This window comes from Solanum tuberosum, unplaced genomic scaffold (genome assembly GCF_000226075.1).
Source record: "Solanum tuberosum cultivar DM 1-3 516 R44 unplaced genomic scaffold, SolTub_3.0 scf00050, whole genome shotgun sequence".
NCBI lineage: Eukaryota > Viridiplantae > Streptophyta > Magnoliopsida > Solanales > Solanaceae > Solanum > Solanum tuberosum.
Window position 1 is genome coordinate 1,596,142 of NW_006238975.1, and position 17,834 is coordinate 1,613,975.

Here is a 17,834-nt window from a genome sequence, read left to right on the forward strand (position 1 = left end):
AAGTGTGAAATTTAAATTTTTATAGTTTTAAAGTTTGAATTTAAATTTTCAAAGTTTTAAGTGTGAAATTTAAAATTTTATAGTTTTAAATTTTGAATTTAAATTTTCAAACTTTTAAAGTGTGAAATTTAAAATTTTATTCTTTTATAGTTTTAAAGTTTGAAACTTAAATTTAAGTTTTCAAACTTTTAAAGTGTGAAATTTAATTTTTTATAGTTTTAAAGTTTGAACTTTGAACTTTTGAATTTAAATTTACAAACTTTTTAAAGGGTGAAATTTAAACTTTTATAGTTTTAAAGTTTGAATTTTAAATTTTCAAACTTTTATAGTTTTATAGTTTTAAAGTTTGAATTTAAAATTTCAAAGTTTTAAATTGTGAAATTTAAACCTTTTATACTTTTAAAGTTTGAAAGTTCGTATTTAAAACTTTAAAAGTATAAATTTTTTTGCTTCTGATAAAATTATAAGATTTTTAATATTATTTGTGCAATGTTACTAATTTTTAATTTTAATAATTTTTTTTTTTAATTATAAGTAACAGTTTGGACCCGGTTTCCGGTCCGGTACCGGTCCGTTACCGGTCTGGGACGGGTACACGGATTTTTTCCCGAAATTAACGGTTCATGTCCGTCCCGGTTCCGGTTCGGTTCCGTCCCGTGGTGCCCGGTTCCGTTCCGATTCCTGTCCATCCCGGTCCGGTAGTCCCGGTTCCGGACCCGTTGCCAGCCTTAGTTGAAACCATGCATTTTATCAAGTTTAAGAGTCATCATGCACATTTGTGAAGAAACATAAGTCAAACCATCTCATAAGCAACCCTAAGCTATACTTGAGCAATGCCTAGATAGGATTCCATAATCCTACCTAATGCTATGTACCACTTTTGGATCACCAACATCATACATAACATACCTTTACCACATCCATATACTACACTCATAGACAAGGCAACATTCATGTTCATAGCTTGTAGTAAGTAAGGTCACCCTTAGCAACAATCCATATCATACATGCATAAATTCATAAGTCTTCATAGCATAGGAGAACCACACCACAACCACTCTTAAAGCCTACTTGTGCAATGCATAAATGGAGTCCCATACCCCCACTCACACTAAGTAGAACTTCTTAAGAAGCCATAGTTATAGTTCATGTTCATGTTCTTGTCATAGTTGATATTCTTGTCATGTAGGGAAATATAGCCTTAACCGACATAGACCATGCAAGCTACATGGAATTCGGTGTCATGTCCCATACCGAAAAGAGATGTCCTACTTGCCTAAGGTAGAACTAATATATTAGCTTTTAGGTGGATCCACTACCTAAAGACCTGTGTGGGCACATAGTTATGGGATAGGGAGATTACGAGATAAGGATATTGCTACTAGAAACCCGGACTAACTGACGTAAAAGGTTTCCATCTCATGAATAACTATTTTGGAAAGCCAGACTAACTGACGTAAAATCTTTCATCTCATTTTCATAACCACTTGGTGCTAAGTATAATTCCCTTTAAATTCATGTTAAGTCTTTACTTAAATTCATGGTCATGGTAGAATGCTTAACACTCAAATCAACATGGTATCATGATAGCCCATAGATTCAATAGGTGAGAATAGCCTTTCAACCTTAGAATCATTACTATGTGAGTTAACCTTTCACATCATTTTCATAGTGTGTTCATAAAAATAGCCTTTCATTCAACATAACAAGATCATCATAATCATAATTAATTCATGCATAATAATGTGTAAGTGTATAGGGGAGAATGACCTTCCAATGAATACCAAAATTACACCATAATAATAGAATTTTCATTCTCAACATAAATCTTGAAGTACATGCATAACTCTCATATTCATGTATAATCCTCATAATTCACCCTTCAAGGATCATGAATCACATACAACCCAACATCAAGAATTTCTACATTAGATATGGGTAATAACATAATTCAATTAATCTAAACAAAACCCATTTACATGCTTCTAAAATCAATCAACCCACATTGAGATCACAATTTAGCAATATAGGGAATCCATGGGTTCTTGGGGGAATTTTACCATAATTCAACCATAAATCATCAATTTAATCACAACCCAACATAATTCAACCATGGAAAATGTTTTTAAAGAGAACCCATGTTATTCGAACAAAACCCTAACTTTTGGGGAAATTGTAAGATTTGAAATCAAATTTTGAAGGGGCTCCATGGGTGAAATCTACCCATGGATAAGAACTACCATACCTTGATGAAGAATCTTCAAAGAATTTGATGAAAAACCCTTCATTTCTTCAAACCCAAGCTTCAATTTTACTCTTCTTCTTCTTCTTGTGTTTTTAGAGAGAGAAATATTGTGATGAAGATGAACTTTTGATTTTGTTTTGGGTCTTTGTGAAAATGATTTAGTTTGGGTGTTTATTGACTTAAAATACCTTATATAGTTATTTAAAAATAATATAAAATATTCCCATTTTAATTGGACTAAAAAATAAAAATTATGAAATTGGCCCTCACCCAAGTGGATTGCCTACACGCCTAAGGCAAAGTCCACGAGGGGCTTCACAGGCAGTGGAATGCTCCACGTGTTGTGGTCCCTCACGTGGACTTGTGTCTTCGGCTTGTGAAGCTAAGGCATGGTCCACGAGGGCTCCTCACGGGCAGTGGACTTGTCCACGTGTCGTGGTCCCTAACGTGAACTATGCCTCTTGCCCAAACGGCTAAGGCAAGCTTCACAAGGGGTCTTCACGGGCAGTGGGGTCCTCCACATTCCATGAACCCACACGTGGACTTACCATTTTTCCTAAATTGATAAGGCATTGGTTTACGAGGGCTGTCCAAGGGTGGTGAAGGCTTTCACGCCTCGTGTACCCTCACGTGGACTGCCTCCTCGCCCCAAACGGCTAAGGCATTGGTCCACAAGGCCTTGCACGGCCAGTGAGGTCCTTCACGTTCCGTGAAGCCTCACGTGGACCATTCCCTTTGCCTATATGGGTAAGGCAAGGTTCCACGAGGGATTCCACGGGCAGTGGAGCCTTCCACCTGCCGTGAAGCCTAGTGTGGACATATACTTAGCCAAATATTTGGGGCCTAATTTAGGTTCCTCCTCAAGGACCCTAGGTTGTTCCTTGGTGGGGGGGGGGTGGTATCTTGATATTTTGCCTCTAAAATCTTAATTCTAAGTATGGGGAGCCATTTTACAAATCTAAACCACGCATCAAACTCAAATACTTATACGTAAGGCTCTAGTTTCACCTATTAATTTTCCGGGTGTTACAAGCATTCCAAAACATAATCTCCTCTTAAAGGTCTCACCTGAAACAAGGTTTATAGAAGAGAGTCTGAGAGTACAACTCGCTTTTATCTTAAACACACAATTCATATGAATAGGAGTGCATTCTTTCGAATCTCAACACTTAAGCTCACTCATGGTCTTCTGTCAAGCCCCTCTATATTCTTATGCTAAGAGTAACTCATCGATAAGGATCTGGACATTTCTTTTCAACTACCTTGAGTATGAGGGGTAGTCGAATAGATCTGAGAGCACGAGTTTGAATAAGTTCCTTATGACACAAATCTATCGAATGATTTAGAATATGAAAAAAGGGAAAATTTTCTTAAATGTCTGTAGTTCCTCATGTATAATAGTGGGCCCCTCATAACTATAAATAAGATCCTACTACAGGACTTCATACACAACTTGGGACATTTGAACTCTGTTCTCTGATACCAAATTTGTCACAACCTTAGCCTACATTGTGAATGTGAACATAGCCGGCACTCGAGAACCATTGTTGGTCCCTAGGAGAACCTCATCTTGGCTGACTACTAGCGGAAAACTAACTCAATCAATAAAAGGTTTAAAACTGAATTAAATATGTTAACTCAAACACTCAACTCATAAAGTCCAAATCATATTCAATAGAAATACATATAGTTAGTCAAACAACTAAAAAGAAAGTAAACATAGAAAGACTACTGAACTCTATCTATCTATGAAGCTTCTACTATTACAAAAAGATATCGGGACAAGACCCTCGACATCTCAAAACTACTTACTGTAAGGTAATGGTGAAGTCCTCAGGAATATGTGAAGGCTCACCAAAGCTAGTTGGAATGTCAAATTATCTCAACTAAGCACCTGTTGATGATCCTGAACACCTGTATCTACATCATTTTAAGATGCAGGTCGAATGACGTCAGCACATTGAATATACGAGCATGTAAGGGGTAACTAAAACATTCTATTTTAATGAATAACATGGAAAGAAAATACTCACCTCAACTCAACTCCAATATGAAAGAAATAACAAAGGATAAAATGTTTAAATCTTCATAATAAACTGATACTAACAAAGGATATATATAAAAATACAATAAACCCAAAACAATTGATATCAACTCAAAATATATAACAATACAATAACATACTTGTAACACCTCAAAAATCAGACTTAGACTAAACAGAAGAAAAAGGGTCGAACTAGAAAATTTTGGAGGACAACGACCCCCCCACGGACCGTGGATCCCCACATGAGCCGTAAGATGGCTCGTAGAAGTGAGGCAGAGCCACCAAGGCTCAAGCGTTGAACCACAAAGCCCACCACGAGCCGTAGTCTCGATGACCGGCCGTGGATGGGTCTGTCATCCTAATCCAGTAGACCCTCTAGCGCAAGTGAAGAACCACGGTGGCCTTCACGATCTGTGGTCCTTCACATGGTCCTTCAGTGGATCCGTGGTTGGCCTCGATCAACTTTTAAGTCACGGTCATTTTGGTTTTTTTCCCTATGTATTGGGCATTTAAACTACGTCATTTAATACCTAAACTACGTCGTTTTACTTAGTTTAAATCTAATAATCTAGTCAGAACCTACCCAAAATCTCTATTCTCCAAAATACATCGAAAGTAGAGCAAAACGAAGAGGAAAGTCGACCAGCCCTCTCAAGAACACGCAAAAGGTTTTCTTCAAGTTCCACCCCCGAAATCAAAGGATTTCTCCATAGATTTTGTCACCAGGTATGTGGGATTTCACTAGTGGGTTTCTTTCATCCACTAGGTCGCTAGAATTCACTCAGCTCCTTGATTATCCATAACTTGTTTAGACCTAGGGTTTCTAAAACCTTGTATTTTGTTGTGATTTAGCTGTTGTAGTATCCTTGTAATGGGGAAAATTTTTTGTGCCGAAAAACTTTTTCGTAGTAACTTGGAATTTCCCAACATAGTCCAGATTTGGACGAAATCAGAGTCTGTAAAGTCTAGGGAAATCTGGTAACAATGGGGTGATATAATTATGAATTTTATCACATGAGTAGATAGCTATGATGTTAAGGAACCTGTATTACTTTACCGAATTGAATTTGGGTGAGTAGAACTTTCGAAAACGATCTTAATGTGAACGGGTAGTTCCTGAGTGCCATTGGTTGAAGGTGTGTTGTGAAATAGGGGTTTTGGAATTCTTTATTTAACTCTCTGTTCCCACGCAAGCGCTAAGACGAGATTATTCCTACCAGGGCAGGGCCGCTGTGGCGGGATGGGTGACGGCATAGCAGACCAGTCACGACTTAAGTCGAAAATAAACCCCAAAAACATTTTATTTTGCACTTTTCCATTTTGAGAACTAGGAGATGACCCCAGGCATGTTCTTGACCTTTTTCACCATTCTTGAGGCTAAAGGTAAGATTTTAACTCGCTGAATCCATTTTTTGATCCGTAGTATGTAATCTAGCAGGTAATTCTCGATGGGGGATGGTTTTTATTTGGAAATTTTAGTGGGAAAAGCCTTAATTTGGATATTGGGATCATGGGTTTGATCTAGGGTTTATAGTATTGACCTTATTCTAGGTAATTAAGTCTTGTTTATTGATCCTAGCATTGTATTGATTGTTTTTAGACAAAGAACAAGCAGAACGAATCCAAAAAGGGAAAAATCGAGTTTCTTAAGCAATCAAGCTTGTTTCGAGGTAGGTGATGGTTGTGATTTCATGATTGTGTGATATATGTTTCTTCTTGATTCATTATAATACGTGTATGTATGCAAATGTTGCATTATTGATCACACTACTTGTAAATGAGGATAGATGAATGATGAATGCCATGAATAATGACTTGATTGTATATTTTGAGAATATACTTTTGATTATGATTGTGGCTTGTTGAATGGATTGGGTGTTGTGTTCCGACACACTAACTGGGATCGGTTGCCACGTTCCGGCATAAACATGGTATCGGTTGCCACGTTTCGGCAGAAATATTGGATCGGATACCACGCACCGGTATGCTAACAGTTTGAGTTTGGGATCCATGAGAGGGCTATTGACTTGACATAACTGTATAATTGAGACTTGTGAAATTGACTTGACATAACTGTATAATTGAGAACCGTGAAATTATACGTTGATCGTAAATGATGTTGATATTGTATATGTTCGGTGTATTAATGTTATTATTGTATTGTAATGGCTTATGTATGTTGCACTTAGTGGGATAGCCACATAATCCTACCAGTACACTGGAGTTGTGCACTGATACTGCACTTGCTCTTTCTTTATTGAGTACAGGGCCTCTTCAAGTGGCTATTGACATACCTCGCTTAGAAGATCAGTGATCGTTTCAAATTCAAGGGTGAACTAATTCTTCCGGATTGCTATGAGTTTTCTTTTCTGTCTATGTCCACATTCCGGACTTAGACTAGTACTTTAGTTAGTCTTATGTTTTGTTTGGGGTTGTACCCTTCTTGTTTAGACTTCTGGTTGAACTTTTGTTGTTTTGGTACATTGACTTTCAGGTTCTAGGCGTTATTTCTACAATGTTAGTTTTTGTTGTTAGACTTTTGTTGGAGTTTATGGGGACTCCCTATATTTTTCTTAACATTTAAACCGTATCTTTAAATGCCTTAGTTGTTTGGTTCTTTGGTTGAAATATTGGATCGGATACCACGCACCGGTATGCTAACAGTTTGAGTTTGGGATCCATGAGAGGGCTATTGACTTGACATAACTGTATAATTGAGAACCGTGAAATTATACGTTGATCGTAAATGATGTTGATATTGTATATGTTCGGTGTATTAATGTTATTATTGTATTGTAATGGCTTATGTATGTTGCACTTAGTGGGATAGCCACATAATCCTACCAGTACACTGGAGTTGTGCACTGATACTGCACTTGCTCTTTCTTTATTGAGTACAGGGCCTCTTCAAGTGGCTATTGACATACCTCGCTTAGAAGATCAGTGATCGTTTCAAATTCAAGGGTGAACTAATTCTTCCGGATTGCTATGAGTTTTCTTTTCTGTCTATGTCCACATTCCGGACTTAGACTAGTACTTTAGTTAGTCTTATGTTTTGTTTGGGGTTGTACCCTTCTTGTTTAGACTTCTGGTTGAACTTTTGTTGTTTTGGTACATTGACTTTCAGGTTCTAGGCGTTATTTCTACAATGTTAGTTTTTGTTGTTAGACTTTTGTTGGAGTTTATGGGGACTCCCTATATTTTTCTTAACATTTAAACCGTATCTTTAAATGCCTTAGTTGTTTGGTTCTTTGGTTAGATAATTAGTATTAATGGTTCTCACATCGGAGGGTTATTGTGGGTGCCAATCACGATGGTCTGGGTCGTGACAAAGTTGGTATCAGAGCCTAGGTTCGTTGATCTCGATGTACAAAAATGAGTGTGGTAAAGTCTTGTGGAACGGTGCGGAGACATTTGTACTTTTCTTCGAGAGACTATAGCACTTTAGGAAATCTCTCTACTTTCTTTTGTCTTCTTCCATGCTATAACTTGATTCTAATTGGTATCTGACGATTCGAATTGGTATGTAATCTCGTTCGCTTTTTTGTCCGCAGATGGTGAACACTAGGTTCAACGGCCTCAGGCCCATAACTCCTATCAATGGTCTAGTTGAGAAATCTTCAGCGAGAGGTCGAGGAAAAGTGGCGCCTACTAGGGATGGAGCACCGATTGAAAATGCTCCAAGGAATGAGGCTCTTCCTGCGCATCATGAAGAGGTAGATGAGAATATCGAGGTTGAGAATGAGGAGAATGTTGGACAAGAGGAAGAGGTGTAGGCTGAGACTATATGTAATCCTCCCTTACACCCAGTGTTAGCGCAACAAATCATGTCGTTCTAAAGGGATTGGTTGGTCCTGGAGTGCTTCCCTCTGTTCAAGTAAATCAAGCTCCCGCCAATCCCCCTATTTCTATCACTGTCCCCAAGGTGGGTGGAAATATAGGTAATGATGCTTTCTTCTGTCCTTTGTTGGGTCCTGTTATGACTGGTAACGAGCATGAGATGTTGACTGAGTTCTTGAAGTTGAAACCGCATGTGTCCCATGGTTCCGAGAGTGAGGATGCATATGAGTTCATCCTAGATTGCTATGAGAGGCTTCATAAGTTGGGAATTGTCCATCAACATGGGGTAGAGTTTGCGACTTTTCAGCTTCAAGGTGAGGCTTAGTTGTGGTGAAGAGCTTATATAGAAAGCAGATCTACAGTTTTACCTCCAGTTACTTGGACCCAGTTTCATGCTCTATTCTTAGAGAAGTATGTGCCTTGGACATTGAGAGATCAGAAGAAGGATGGGTTCATGGCTTTGGAGCAAGGTGGTATGTTTGTGGTTGTTTATGAGGCCATGTTGCATGCCTTATCTAGATATGCTACGCAATTGGTGACTACTGAGGAAGAAAGGATCCGTTTATTTGTTAAGGGGCTAAATTTCTACAGGAAAATGCTTCAACGAGGTAACAGATTTTGTGAAGAAAGTGGAGGGGGTGAGGCAAGATAGTCAAGCTAAGGCATTGGCTAAGAAATCCAAAAATTCAGGCAACATGGATCTTACTCCAGTCAGGGAGACCAAAACTTGCAGCCTGGCCAATTCAGACCGCTATGTTCGCCTCTACAGGTAATTACTCCAGAACTCCACCTCAGAATTTGATTCAGGATAGCTAAGGAGCCGCACCTTCGGCGGGCGGCAGGCCTTCCTTTGATCGTACTTGCTATAATTGTGGAGAACCTGTGCATATAAGGAGGGGTTGTCCCCACCTATGTGTGATGGATCCCGTGCAGTAGCAGACTAGAGTAGTGGTACATGCGGGAAATGGTAATAATGGGAGATGGCGTCCTTAAGGTTGGCGAGAAGGAAATCAGCGAGGCCGTAGAGGTCGGGGAAATGGTAACGTAGGCAGAGGTACAGTTTAACCAGGCATGGAAGTCGCCCGACATGATGATAGGGCTCAGTGTTATGTGTGTCTGGGCAAGAACGAGGCAGATGCGTCTGACGCAGTAATCACATGTACTATTCTTGTCTGTGATCGGATGGCTAATGTGTTATTTGATCCGGGTTCTACTTATTCTTCTGTGTCAGTGCGATTTGCCTCAGAATTTGCTGTGATTTGTGATATACTTGATGCCCCCATCCATGTTTCTACCCCTTTTGGAGAGTCACTCATAGTCACCCATGTCTATCGCTCTTGTCCTATTTTGTTTATGGGTTTTCAAACTTGGGCTGATTTGGTGATTTTGGATATGACTGACTTTGATATAATCTTAGGCATGACTTAGTTGTCCCCCTATTATGATGTGCTTAATTGTAATACTAAGTCTGTGACTCTAGAAATTCTGGGAAGGGAAAAATTAGAGTGGGAAGGGGTGTACAAGCCTAAGCAACCTAAGATCATATCCTCTATTCGGGCTAGAAAACTAGTAGGGCAGGGTTGTTTGGCTTATTTGGCTAATATTTGGGATGTTGAGGTTGAGTCTCCATCTGTTAAGTCTATTCCTGTGGTGTCATAATTTAGAGAAGTGTTTCCTACCGATTTGCCTGGTATGCCTCCGGATAGAGATATAGATTTCTACATTGATTTGGAACCTGGTACCCGCCCCATTTCTATCTCTCCATATGGCATGGCTCCGGTAGAATTAAGAGAGCTTAAGGCTCAAATCCAAAAACTTCTTGATAATGGATTCATTCGTCCTAGTGCTTCCCCGTGGGGTTCTTCTATATTGTTTGTTAAGAAAAAAAATGGTAGTTTGAGGATGTATATAGATTATCGGCAATTGAATAGGGTCACCATTTAGAATAATTATCCATTGCCTCGAATAAATTATCTTTTTGACCAATTACAAGGTGCATCAGTTTTCTCTAAGATTGATCTAAGGTCTGGTTACCATCAGTTAAAGATTAGGCCTGAGGATGTGCCCAAGATGGCGTTTAGAACCCGCTATGGGCACTACGAGTTCCTAGTTATGTCTTTTAGTTTGACTAATGTGCCTGCAACTTTAATGAGTTTTATGAATGTTGTGTTCAAACCATTTCTTGATTCGTTTGTTATAGTCTTTATTGATGATATTTTGGTCTATTCGAAAAGTGAGGAAGAGCATGCCGACCATCTTCGCATTGTTCTGGGTGTTCTTGGGAAACAAAGGTTGTATGCAAAATTTTCTAAGTGTGAAATTTTGTTGACTTCAGTTGCATTTTTGGGGCATGTAGTTGAACACCCCGGAAAATGGTAGGTTAAACTAGAGCCTAACGGAAGGATTAAAAACATAAAATGATTCCCCGTAGATTAATAGACCATCTAAGCTTGACATAAGGGTTTTAGGAGTCAAGGTCTAAGGGACAAGTGGCAAGCAAAAGGGGCAAGCCAAGGCCAAAGGCCAAGGCTGCCCCAAACTTGAGCACACTGCCTCAAGCTACACGGCCACCACCACGGCTCGTGGGAGGCCTCGTGGAGTTGCCTTAGGCATTGAGCTAAAGGTCCCAAGTGGCAAGGCCACTGCCTCAAGGATCACGAAAGGGACTACAACTCGTGGTCTTGACCACGGCTCGTGGAGCCTCGTGGTAATTCCTTAGGCATATGATCCTAAGGCACCATGAGCCCAGCCACTGCCTCATTTTCACGGGTAGGACCACGAGTCGTGGTGGGTTTGGGTTGCTAGTATGGCTTTGGGTTGCTTATATGTTGGTTTGAGTTATGTTTTTTCATAAATGTGCATAATGGCTTTTAAACTTCATAATGGCATGATTTCAACTAAATGTCCCTTTTATGCATGGTTTAAGGATTTTTGTGCATGGCTTCCATACTTAGTACATTACTTGTGCTAACCCATATTTTCTACATTTACTATTAGTGTAGGTTCCGGTCATTGAGACACACTTCTTCTTTCAAGTGAAGCTTGGGTTGACTATTCCGTAGGCTTGGTGAGTCCTCAAGGTTCGAGGACAAGACATTATTCATTTCTAGCTTCTATTGTACTTTCTATGTTTGAGACTTTATTGATGTAAAGGGAATTTGACCTTATTTGTATTCTCTATTGTACTAGATGGTGATTGAGACAAGGTTTAGACTCTTATTTTTGTTTACGAAAAAGAAGTTGACTTCGATTGTAAAAGTTTTAAATTTTCCGCATCATTTCTATGACTTTATGTTTATGATTATGCTAAGGGCTTGTATGAGACTCCTTCGGGGTCAAGTACGCCGTGTTACATGTGGGGGGTACCCCTAGGTCCTGACAAACTTGGAAATCAGAGCACAAGGTTTAGAATGATTCTAGGATGATGTCTCATGAACCACGTCTAGTGGAGTCTTGTTCATGAGTGTGAAACACACCACACTTATGAATGAGAGGCTATAAGATATTTAGGAACTTTCACTTCTTTCAGTACTCTTTAGTCGTACCTTAGAGTTTTAACTCTATGAAGTCCTTTTCCAAACCCTTTTCTTGTGCATATAAGATATGACTACAAGAAGGGCAACTGCAAGAAGGATGGAAGAGGAAATTGTGAATGAGGGAGTTCCTCCCCAAGGTCCTCAAGCTCCTAATGATGAGGGGGCTATGAAAAATGTGGAAATAAGGACGGCTATCCAAACATGGACTCATGCTTTAACGACTCAAGTCACTAGGGATGCTATAGCTCATGTGAACCCCAATGCAAGTACAACCGCTTCAAGGATTAGGGATTTCAGAAGAATGAATCCCCCTATGTCTTATCGCTCAAAGGTGGATGAAGATCCACATGGGTTTATTGAGGAAGTGTTTAAGGTGCTTGATGCTATGTGAGTGTTTTCCAAAGAGAAGGCAGAACTAGCTGCCTACCAATTGAAAGATGTGGCTCAAGTTTGGTATGAGCAATGGAAGGATGAGAGACCCGTAAGAGCGGGCCCAGTAGATTGGGGATTGTTCAAGTCGGCCTTTCTTGATAGGTTTTTCCCCTTAAAGTTGAGGGAACGAAAGATGCAAGAATTCATCCACCTTCGCCAAGGAGGAATGAGTGTGAAGAAGTATAGCCTTAAGTTCACCCAATTGTCTAAATATGCTCCAACCTTAGTGGCGGACTCTAGGGCAAAAATGAACAAATTTTTTATAGGGATATCCGACTTGGTAGTCTATGAATGTCGTTCGGCAAAGCTCATCCCAAGTATAAATATTTCACGTCTTATGGTTTATGCCGAACAAATTGAGGAACAAAAGCTCAAGCAAGTGAATAGAGAAGTGAAGAGGGCAAGGACTGATGGTGGGAATTCTTCCGAGGGTAAATTTGAGGTTCAAGATAAATCAAGGTTTAAGAGAAGGTTTTCCAACCAAGGCTCTTATAGTGCTCCAAAGGTCAACACAGATAGGATGTCTAACCCTAATCCACAAGGAGGTAATAGTGGTAGCTCTAATGTTGAAAGACCTAGTTGTGCAAAGTGCGGCAAAAAGCATAATGACAAATGCTTAGTTGGCATGGATGGTTGTTTTAGTTATGGGAAAAGTGGCCATATGAAGAGAGATTGTCCCATGCTAAGGGCTCAAGGAAGAGAGGGCAAGCAAGTCCCTCCTAGTGGTTCAAATTCCGATCCTTCCAAGAAGAACCACTTCTATGCTCTTCAATCCCGAGGTGACCAAGAGAGCTCCCCAGATGTGGTAACGGGTATGTTGCAAGTCTTTTACATTGATGTTTATGCATTATTAGACCCCGGTGCCACTTTATCATTTGTTACACCTTTTGTGGCTATGAAGTTTGAAGTGCTTCTCGAAGAGTTGCTAGAACCTTTTTCGGTGTTTACCCCGATTGGTGACTCGGTAGTGGCAAAAAGAGTCTGTAGAAGTTGTCCTATTTCTTTGTCTCATAGAGTCACTTTGGTTGATTTGGTAGAATTAGACATGATTGATTTTGATGTAATTTTGGGCATGGATTGGTTGCATAAATGTTATGCTTCAATAGATTGTAGGACCCGGGTGGTCAAATTTCAATTTCCAAAAGAGCCAATTTTATAGTGGAAAGGGGGGTATTCTATTCTAGAGGTCAATTTGTTTCATGTATAAAAGCTAGGAAAATGATCTCCAAGGGGTGCATGTATCATATTATTAGAGTTATGGATGTTGAGTCCAAGGCCCCTACTTTAGAGTCGATCCCCGTGGTGAGTTATTTTCCGAAAGTCTTTCCCGATGACTTGCCTGGCATTCCTCCCGAATGGAAAATAGAGTTTGGCATTGATCTTTTGCCGAATACACAACCCATATCCATCCCTCCATATAGAATGGCTCTGGCCGAATTAAAAGAGTTGAAGGAGGAACTCAAGGACTTGTTAGACAAGGGCTTTATTCAACCAAGCATCTCTCCATGGGGTGCTCCGGTATTGTTCTTAAAGAAGAAAGATGGGTCCCTTAGGAAGTGTATAGACTACCCCCTAATTGAACAAGGTGACTATAAAGAATAAGTATCCTTCCCTAGAATTGACGATTTATTTGATCAACTTCAAGGGGCCAACTATTTCTCCAAAATAGATCTTCATTCTGGTTACCATCAACTAAGGGTAAGATGGGTTGACATTCCCAAGACGGGGTATGATCACTACGAATTTGTGGTTATGTCTTTTGGGTTAACAAATTACCCCGACGACATTCATGGACCTAATGAATAGGGTGTTTAGGAAATATCTTGATTCGTTTGCGATCATTTTTATTGATGATATTTTGATCTATTCAAGAAGTGAGGGTGAACATATGGATCATTTGAGGATCGTATTGCAAGTCCTTAAAGACCACCAATTGTATGCAAAGTTTAGCAAGTGTGAGTTTTGGCTAAGGTCGGTTCCCTTCCTTGGTCATATTGTGTCGAGCATGGGTATTTAGGTAGATCCTCAGAATACAGATGCTGTTAAGAGTTGGCCAAGACCTTTTACTCCTACTGATATTTGAAGCATTTTGGGTTTGGCCGGTTACTATAGGAAGTTTGTTGAGGGTTTCTCCTCCATTGCTTCTTTGTTGACGGCCTTGACTCAAAAGAAAACTAAATTTGTGTGGTCAAAGACTTGTGAGAAAAGCTTCCAAAAGTTGAAAGATAAGCTTACTTCCGCTCCGGTGTTGACCTTATCGGAGGGTACCAAGGGGTTTGTGGTATATTGTGATGCTTCCCGAGTGGGTTTGGGTTGTGTCCTTATGCAACATGGTAAATTGATTGCGTATGCTTTGAGGCAACTCAAGGAACATGAAAAGAATTATCCAACTCATGATCTCAAATTAGCGATGGTAGTGTTTGTTTTGAAAATATGGAGACATTACCTTTATGGGGTCCATGTAGATGTCTTCACCGATCACAATAGTTTTCAATATGTGCTTAGCCAAAAAGACTTGAATCTCTGACAAAGAAGGTGGTTAGAACTTTTAAAGGATTATGACATGAGTGTCCTTTACCATCCCGACAAAGCTAATGTAGTTGCGGATGCCCTAAGTCGATTGTCCATGGGTAGTGTGGCTGATGTAGAAGATGAGAAAAAGAAATTGGTTCGTGATGTGCATAGGTTGGCCCGGTTAGGTGTTCAACTAGTGGATTCCACCAAGGGTGGTGTCATGGTCCATCATAGTTCCGAATCATCCTTTGTGGTTGATGTGAAGTCTAAACAACACCTTTATCCCATACTAATGGAGTTGAAAAAATCGGTACTCAACAAGTCCGTTGAGGCTTTCTCCCAAGGGTGAGATGGGGTACTTAGGTACCAAGGTACATTATGTGTTCGGGATGTTGATGGCTTAAGAGAGAAAATTTTAGAAGAGGCTAATGGTTTGCGGTATTCTATTCATCCGAGAGCCACCACGATGTACCGTGACCTATGGGAAGTCTATTTGTGGAATGGTATGAAGAAGGATATAGCGGATTTTGTGGCCAAATGTCCAAATTGTCAGCAAGTTAAGTCCGAGTACCAAAGGTCCGGAGGATTGTCCCAAGATATAGATATTCCCACTTGGAAGTGGGAGGATGTGAATATGGATTTTATTGTGGGGTTGCCTCGTACTCGAAGGCAACATGATTCTATTTGGGTCATTGTTGATAGAATGACAAAAGTCCACCCACTTTATTCCCGTCAAGACTTCATTTTCGGTGGAAGACTATGCCAAGTTGTACATCAATGAGATAGTGAAGTTGCATGGGGTCCCCTCATCTATCATTTCAGATCAAGGTACTCAATTTACTTCACACTTTTGGAAGGCATTCCAAAAAGGGCTTGGTACCAATGTTAAACTTAGTATCGCTTTCCATCCTCAAATGGATGGTCAAGCGGAACGCACCATTCAAACCTTAGAGGACATGTGTGATAGATTTCAAGGGTAGTTGGGATGACCATCTCCCATTGATTGAGTTTTCCTACAACAATAGTTACCACTCAAGCATTGCCATGGTTCCATTTGAAGCACTATATGGTAGGTTGTGTAGATCTCCGGTTGGTTGGTTTGAAGTAGGTTAATTTGTTCTAATTGGTCCCGAACTAGTTTATGAGGCTATTGAAAAAGTTCGACTCATTAGAGAGAGCTTGAAGACAGCCCAAATTCGGCAAAAGTCTTCTGCCGATGTTAGAAAGAGGAATCTAGAATTTGAGGTTGGTGATTGGGTCTACTTGAAAATCTCACCTATGAAAGGTGTGATGAGATTGGTAAGGAGGGGAAGCTTAGTCCCCGATATGTGGGACCATATCAAATTATGAAGCGTATCAGGAAGGGTGCCTATGAATTAGACTTGCCAAATGAATTGGCCCCGATTCACCTGGTATTCCATGTTTCTATGCTCAAAAAGTGTATTGGTGATCCGGTATCCATCATTCCTTTAGAGGGTTTGGAAGTTGACGAGAGTCTTTCTTATGAAGAGGTCTCGGTGGAGATTTTAGACTGGCAAGTAAGGAAATTATGAAACAAATAAGTAGCTTCCATTAAGGTCTTATGGAGGAATCACTTAGTTGAGGGTGCTACATGAGAGGCTGAGGCCGATATGAAGTCCCGCTATCCTCATCTTTTTCCTTCTACTACTATCCAAACTTGAGGTAAGTAGTTTTCTTGAGTTGGTGTTTTGGAAGTCATATGTTCTATAAGTATTCTTTATGATTTCCTTATGATATGCATGTTCTTGTGAGAATTCATGTTTAGCATAAAATGAGTTTTCATCATTTAAATGTTCCTCATGTTGATTTGCATTTTGGTATGATGATTACATATTTGACTTCATGAGGTGAATTGATGAACATGCTTAGTTATAATTTTGATGAAATGACATGTTGGCTCCATATTGTTGTGTTGAGCTTGCTTTGAGTTGGAGAAGGTAGTTCCTCCCATGTCTATGTGTAATGATAAATTTTGTGCATAATGGGTTGTAGATGTAGTTCCCTACTTCCTTGTGATTGCATTGATTATGTCTTGAGATGGAGTTGATGATTCCTCCTATAAATTGTGCATTTTTGTTATGTTGCATGCATGATGGGCTTTTAGTCTTGAGTGTCTATTTCCGTAAGGTGTCTAGATCGTCATTCGAGGACGAATGTTCCCAAAGGGGGAGATAATGTAACACAGCAAAAAATGGTAGATTAAACTAGAGCCTAACATAAGGATTAAAAACTATAAAATGACTTCTCGTAGATTAGTAGACCATCTAAACTTGACATAGGGGTTTTAGGAGGCAAGGCCTAAGGGACAAGTGCCAAGCAAAAGGGGCAAGCCAAGGCCAAAGGCCAAAGGCTAAAGGCCAAAGGAAAAGGCTGCCCCAAACTTGAGAACACTACCTCAAGCTCCACGGTCACCACCATGGCTCGTGGTATGACCATGGCTCATGGGAGGCCTCGTGGAGTTGCCTTGGCCAAATGTGAGAAGCCACCAAAAATCCTAGCTACTGCCTCAACGCCCACGACCATCACCACGGCTCGTGGTCATGACCACGGCTTGTGGGAGGCCTCGTGGAGTTTCCTGAGGCGTTGAGCTAAAGGTCACAAGTGGCAAGGTCACGGCCTCAAGGACCACGAGAGGGACCACGGGTCGTAGAGTCCCTCATGGTAATGCCTTGGGCATGTGAGCCTAAGGCACCATGTGCCAAGCCACTGCCTCATGTTCACGGGTAGGACAACGACTCGTGGTCCTCACCATGACTCGTGAAGAGTGGCTCGTGGTCTGTGACGTGTGCATTTAAATGAGGTTCAACCAAGTCAATTCCTTTTTAGTCCAATTAAAGTGGGGTTGTTTTGGGTATTTTAGGGGAAGTATATAAGATATTTTTAAGTCAAAATTCATTATTCTAAGTCATTATACTCAAACAACCAATTGAAATTAAAAACTTCCTCTTCTCTCAATATTTTTCTCTCTAAACTCAAGGAAGAAGAAATGAGCCATTGAAGCTAGGGTTTGTGGATTCCAAAGGTTCTTCCCCAAATTTCTTGGAGTTTCTTAGTCAAGGTATGGATTCTTTTCATCTTTGGGTTGCTATCACCCAAAGATCCCCTTCAAACTATGTTTATAAGATTCTAAATCCCCCAAATTTAGGGTCTTCAATCTATAACATGGGTCTCCTTCTAAAGCATTTTCAATTGGTTATTTATG